Below are 7290 nucleotides of genomic sequence, written 5' to 3' on the forward strand. Positions count from 1 at the left end.
ACAGCACCTGCACACGAACATAACAGGTATATATTGACATCTGAATCTGTAGACACAAACATACACACACGGTTTGGATAGAATATCATGATTCATGCTTTCCTCACTTGTCTTGAGAAGAATCTTCCTTGCGTTTTAATTGGTGAAGTACATAGGAGAAGACAGAGGTTTAATCCATCCCTCTGTGCTGGCACATACAAGGAGAAAGCTGTGAGGGTGAGAAAATTCTGGCTTGATTTACAAGCAGGAGTATGATAGAGAAGCAAGAGTCTACCACTGAGGTAAACATACATAAGTGTTAACCCCCCCCCCCCTGAAAATTGCCTCTGCCATAAAAACAGAGATAGTAGATTTTTCAGAGGGTCACTGAAACTATGCTGAAATGGATAGACATAGTGGGAGGAGTAGAAGTTCCATTGTTCCCTGATGGGGGTGGGAGGGTGGATTATAATAGGAGAGTGGGATAGAGATTCCTGGCTTTTAGTTGATCCTGTTTCTCCTGCCAAAGCCCAGGGTACTGAGGGAGACTCTTATTGGTTCCTGGGTGAGGACAGAGGATAATGGATTGAGCATAGATACTGATAATTGGTAGAGTTACCAGATTTTTTCTAAGAAAAAGAGGATGCGTGGCCCTGCCCCGTTACACCCACAACCCTGCCTCCCAACCCCGGCCCCACACAAACCTCATCTCTTCAGGGCCATGTCTGGAGGGCATCTGTGTCTGCAAAGATGCAATGTGATGAAGTCACATACATGCGTGTGTATGACATCATCGCATCATGTCCGCGCAGGCACAGATGCCCTCCAGACGCGACCCTGCGCTCAATGGTTTTCAAAACCTGGACAAACTGCTGGGAAAACCTGTCCAGACGCCTGAAGAGTCCTCTAAAAAGAGGACATGTCCGGGTAAATCCGGACATCTGGTAACCCTAATAATTGAAAAAGAGTGGAAAGAAAAAGAACAAGCTTTATCCTGTTTCTCTCGCCAAAGTTGCCCCGAGAGAGACTACTGGCTAGGGAGAGAGGACAGAGAAGTAAAGTGCATATAATTTGGATCTAAAGAGAAAAAGTGACTGATTAGTAAATTTTTTCCTTTTGTACCTGATGACTGCCAACACTAAAGATGTATATAGTTATGATTGAATTCTTTAGCGAAGACATGGGATTCCATACGTTAGTTGTTGCGTTCCACTAGTCATGAATCTGCAGAAGGGTATCACTTTAAATCTCTAAACTCCTCCTCTTATGCAATGGAGAGCAGCTCCCTCTTAATTTTTTTCTTCTGCAAGTGAACTCAGAAGGTGTGTTCTGATCTGCTCTCTGTTTTTCTTTCTGGGTGTTGTTGTCAGTCTTCAAATTTTTTTCTGCGTGACTGCGCTGGTGGGGGGGGGGATAGGAAGTGTTCTAATAGCAATTTCAGAATATAACACACATTGCAATAGACTGAGAGTATCTGCATTTGCACCAATAGTTCAAAAAAGTCTTCATAGAAATAGGAGAAACTTTACTAAACAGATTATTTATCTGAGGTCCCTTAGATAGAGAAGTATCTAATATCCCCCCCCCCAAAATCTTTGATGTTTTTTCTACAGGCAAAGATTAATACAGCTTCAAAGGAAAGAATGCTGGCACAGAATCAGAAGAACAATCAAATCAAAGAACTTTATCCCCTCTTTTACTAAGGTGCGCTAACCGATTAGAGTGCACTAATCGAATTAGCGTGCGCTAAACACTAAGGTGTCCATAGACTAACATGCACGCATTAGCGTTTAGCGCGGCTAATCGGTTAATGCACTTTAGTAAAAGAGGGCCTTAGTTTTACATATATTTAACTGTAATGGATAAGTTGATGTCCAACCTTCAATCTTCTGTATACATTTCTTTATATTTGAAAAAGTGCAACAACCACTTTTTTGGGATGATAGGACCAATATATTGAATGTATAATGTGAACATTGTGAGAAAATACTAGTTGCCAAGCTTTGTTAACGGTTCTTCAGTTGTCATTATTCTAAATATGAATATGCAACCCTTTATACATCATCTTGAAAATACAATAAAACTACCATGACTTAAAAATAGTGTGATCTAGGTCACATTAAACAGCAACTAGAATAAAGATATCATCGGCATAAGAACAGAGTTATTCACCTCTCTCAAAGAATAAAGGCCTGGATTCTGTAAACTTTATTTATGTATTTAATTTTCAATACCATTCTCCCAGGAGAGCTCAGAACGGTTTACATGAATTTATTCAGGTACTCAAAGCATTTTTCCCTGTCTGTCCTGGAGAGCTCACAATCTGTCTAATGTACCTGGGGCAATGGGGGGATTAAGTGACTTGCCCATGGTCACAAGGAACAACGTGGGTTTGAACCCACAACCCCAGGGTGCTGAGGCTGTAGCTTTAACCACTGCACCACTCTAGAAATTAAAATGTAGTAAAAGTGAGCTAAGTATAGGACAGCCAAGCTATTGTGACATCACTGATGAGGCTGACTCTTAGGCATTGGTAGAAGGAGGCATTATGATGTCACAATACCAGCTCTGGTTATCAGAGGTTGAAACCTTTCACACTATTTATTCAATTTTCTATACTGTTCTCCCAAGGGAGCTCAGAATGGCTAACATTAATTTATTCAGGTTTCTCAAGCATTTTCCCTGTCTGTCCCGGAGAGCTCACAATCTATCTAACGTACCTGGGGCAATGGGGGGATGAAGTGACTTGCCCAGGGTCACAAGGAGCAGTGCGAGTTTGAACCCACAACCCCAGGGGGCTGAGGCTGTAGCTTTAACCATTGTGCCACATGGCCAATGCCGTTAACAAAATTACGGTTACTGGCACATAAGAAAAAACAGGCGCCAGTAACGTAGGTGAGGGTTTTAAGGGCCTACATTTCTGGCGCCCAAGGGCTCCTTTTACTAAGCCGTGCTAGCGGTTGTAGCGCGCATTTAGCGCATGCTAAATTGCCATGCACACTAGATGCCAATTCTAGCATAGAGCTGGCGTTAGTTTTTGGCGCATAGCGCAGGGTATGCAGGGCAATGCAGCGCACACTAAAAACGCTAGCGCACCTTGGTAAAAGGAGCCCTAAGTGTTTTAGAGATTTATGCCAAGTGACGCCTAAGATCATCTCTGCACCTAAACATGTCTACTTTGATCTTAGGAGCCACTAGGTGCCATGCTTCAGGTGCAATTCCGGTGACACCTAGTTTTTTTAATGTGTATTTAATCAGTTTTAAATGGTGCATTCAGTTACTGCACCAATTAAAGCCAATTAATGCAATTAAGTTAGGCACCTAGCTTTCAACGTTGTTTACATAATTTGGCCTAAAATGCCTAAAGAACCCAGTCTTACTCAGCTTTAACTGGAACAGATGATGGTTCACTGAATTGAAGGCTGTTGATATACCAAATTGGTGGATCATTTAGCATCGTTTAGCTGCTCTCACTTTATTTATTTTTTTACTTCTTACCATAGCAGTGAGAAGAGACTCAGTATTGGGTAAATTCCTATAAACCAAACTGAGAATATGCAAACAATTATAAAGAATGCAAATAATTAGACAATTTCAAAGTAAGTTTAGTAAAGAAGGAAATATTCGCTAAGGTACTTATTTTAGAAGTGTCATTCATATTTTGAATATCCTTAAAGCTGAACATCTCTCATGCATAGACATCCAAGTCTGATTTTACAAAAGCTGGATATTTAAAACAGGAGAACAAGGGTGAGGGAATGTGGTCTTGGTGTATTTTTAATGGGACTAGAGTGGGCCTAAAACTAGCCAGATATTCAGCGTTATTTAACTGGCTAAAAGCGTGCTGACTGGTTAAATAGCACTTAACTGGTTAAAATGCAAGATCACCAGTTATCTCTGCTGAATATTCGCAGTTAGCAGCTAAAGATTAACGGGCTATATGATGCGATAACTGGCAATTTTCAGCACTGAGAGGCAAAGTTTAGTGGACAAATCGGGCCACATAAATTGCAGTCCTATCTTTGGCTGCTATAAACTAAACTGGTCAGCACTGAATATTGTCTTAGCCAGTTCACATTTTAGTGACCAAAAACCCCCTGGTCAACGGAAACAGCCCGGCATTGAATATCTATGGTCAGTGCTAGCCAGCCTGCATCCCACAGTCTAAATATTAGTCCATGGATGTTTTTTTTCTCCATTTCAGAAGGGAAATGAACATCTATGTCCATAAAGATGGACCTCAAGAGTTAGACCTGCTACCCTGGATAGCCAGGTTTCAGACAAGTGCTCTTATTGAGCAGCACTAGATGGTTTAGGGAAAGCCATCTCCTTCATCTCCCAGTAGCTGTTATCCCCTCTGAAAACAAACTAGTAAAGAATATTGAGATCTATGACTGCTTCAGGAGAAATAGATGTCTAGGTTTCTATAACCATTTATGTTCACGCACATAAACGTCTTATCTTGCCATTTCATAACAAACTAATACAAATTGTAGTTATATAAAAATTGTAGTTTACAATATCAATTGAGCCAAAAAATGGAATTCGGAATCAAATACTGTTCAATTAATTGTTGCAGAAAAATATTCTACTTAATCTGTTGCCTGAAAATTTGTACAGTTGTATCAGGCATCATTCGTATTGAGGAGAAAGGACCTCAGACCGGTTTCTAAATGCATGTAAATCAACTGAAGGAAAGCACAGTATAATCACTGGTCTTCCTCCTCCTCCTAAACAATTCTAGTGTGCAAATTCAGCAGTCTTAAAAAATTCATAAATAGTTGCTTCTATTAGGTATCAAAATTCAATTTATAGGCCACTTATCTGAACATGTTATTGACATTCAAATGCTGCTATAGAAACATTTATGTTCCTGTGTTGCCTTGTTGATATTTTATGTAGAGAATGACATGGTGACAAAATTCATCACCGTTCCCGTCCTCACAGATAACCATGAGAAACAATCCTGTGTCATACTTTAGTCTGTCTCAAGCTCAGTCCTTCTACAACAGCATTTACCATTTAATCACTTAAATGGTAAATGGTATGGAAAACTTTTCATACGCTGACAGGTTGAAAATGCTGGGGCTATTCTCCCTGGAAAAGCGGAGACTTAGAGGAGACATGATAGAAACCTTCAAAATCCTGAGGGGCATAGAGAAGGTGGACAGTGACAGATTCTTCAGACTGTGGGGAACCACAAGTACAAGGGGTCACTTGGAGAAATTGAGAGGGGACAGGTTTAGAACAAATGTGAGGAAGTTCTTTTTTACCCAGAGGGTGGTGGACACATGGAACGCACTTGTGATAGGCCAAAGCACACTTCAAGGAAGGTTTAGATAGGTTCCTAAAGGATGAGGGGATTGAGGGTTATAGATAGATGTAGAGGTAGGTTACAGAAATGGTCAGGAACCACTTCACAGGTCACAGACCTGATGGGCCGCCGCGGGAGCGGACCGCTGGGCGCGATGGACCTCTGGTCTGACCCAGTGGTGGCAACTTCTTATGTTCTTATATAGCGCTGAAAGGCATACACAAGTTGGCCACTGACTCATGGCAAATGTGCACAGTGAGAAATCTACCCTGTGATGTTTTACAGCAGAGTATAGGAGTGGTTTGCCAGTGACTTCTCCTGTGCAGTGTGTGGCTCCCCTATGTCGCTGCTGCCCAACATGAGGCCCATCAGCCTACAGCACCTGGTATTCCCAGGTTGTCTCCCACCCAGATACTAGCCAGACCCACCCTTGCTTAGCTTCTGATACTAAGAGCAGGCCTACTAAGGGCGGCCAGGCCGTGTGAAGAAGGTAGTCTATGTGACAAAAGTTTAGGCTTCCGTAGCTGGCATCGTGATTGTGTTAGCCAGTTAGGGCCTGATAGTAAATTTAGTGCCCAAAAAAATCAGCGGTGACTAGGGAAGTTTTTCTGAATTTCTGCTTAAAATCCTTTAAATTAATACATGACCTCAATTTGATAGGTATGCTATGCCACAGATGAGAACTAGCTACCTACAGATACGATCCTTATTTATTTATTTAATTTGTTTTACATCTCTTTCTCATCAGAGAGCTCAAAATGGGTTACAGGGTAAAGTACATAATACTTGGACGAATGAGTTACATAGTAATAGTCAGACAGGCATTACATAGTGTCACAAACCCTCCGCAGCGTCGGGCTGTCGTGTGACAAACACAAGGATTCTGGCGTGTCCCCTCTAACCAGGGGTACCTTCAGGACTTTTCAAGGTAGCACTAGGCAACTGCCTAGGCTTCGGAGAGACAAGGCAAGCAAAGGGTTTCAAAATATCACCAGTCAAACCAAGTTCTTAAGAAAGAATATGATGTTTATTCTGACCCAGCGGTCAAAAAGATGCAACATAAAACAAAAATCACTTTTGCATTTCATTCAAAAATAAAGTCAATTGTAAAAATAAAGCTTTAACAAAACCACAATCTCCTGTAGTTGGTTATTCCTGGAATCATGTGTTCTGACTCAGGATTGCTTTACACTAGTGTTCACTCACAATTCAAACTTTCTCTCAGCATGAATATCAAAGGCATGTAACAGCAGATTTCAGCAGCCAAATAAAGTTTGAAATAAACCTTTGCTGTAAATCCAAATTAAACCAAAACTCTTTAGGCAATATAGCCACAGCACACTCTTGCAACAGTTCAGCTTTTCCTCAGCTCCCTCATGAAGGCAAAACAAACCAGCTGAGAGAGATAAGCTAATTAGCTCCTCAGGAACGGGAGCCACAGCAGGATTCCCCAAAGTTCAAAACACAAACTTAAATGTTCTAACTTGAGCTTCTTGTTCCCAAACTTAACTTTAAATCCATCCAATAGTTTAGGATTCAGGTAAGTATTATTCTTCAACCCAAAAAAATACTCATAAAGCCCAAACCTATCTCACATTCTTCAGGCTTGTTTGCACAGCAGAAAAACATAGGCAAAAGGGAAAAAAAACCCACAAACCACTAATGGTTTCCCAGTTACTCACTTTCTTCATTCAGTTTCCATACATTCTGTCTGGCTCTCTAGCATAGGGCCAGCTACTTGTACCTCCATGCTTTCCACACGGTCTGGAATCTGGAAGTTTGAAGTGGGAAGGATTTCTTCCAAATCCTGCATGGGCCAATTTGGCACGGTTGTCTCTCCTGCTCTGCTTCACAGCTCCTCACCTGCCTTGGGCTGTGGGAGTGACTCACCCTGGTCACTCGCTCCTCCTCCTCCTGCTTGTCTCAGCCTGCTTTTAAACAGCTCAGAGCCAATCCCCTTCAGCCTATAGCGGGGGATGGGCTTTGGCTCTAAAGCA

At 41.6% G+C, this 7290-nt stretch overlaps 1 long non-coding RNA gene across 1 annotated transcript in view; it reads right to left on the reverse strand.

Annotated features, from left to right (window-relative positions):
* LOC117359898 overlaps positions 1 to 7035 on the reverse strand; it is a 9136-nt gene extending 2101 nt beyond the window's left edge. Inside the window, exon 1 of the long non-coding RNA XR_004539321.1 lies at positions 6976 to 7035. This is a non-coding gene — a long non-coding RNA (uncharacterized LOC117359898). The remainder of the gene's footprint in view (positions 1 to 6975) is intronic.
* Between the last annotated feature and the right edge of the window lie 255 nt (positions 7036 to 7290).

This window comes from Geotrypetes seraphini, chromosome 4, assembly GCF_902459505.1.
Source record: "Geotrypetes seraphini chromosome 4, aGeoSer1.1, whole genome shotgun sequence".
Taxonomy (NCBI): Eukaryota; Metazoa; Chordata; class Amphibia; order Gymnophiona; family Dermophiidae; genus Geotrypetes; species Geotrypetes seraphini.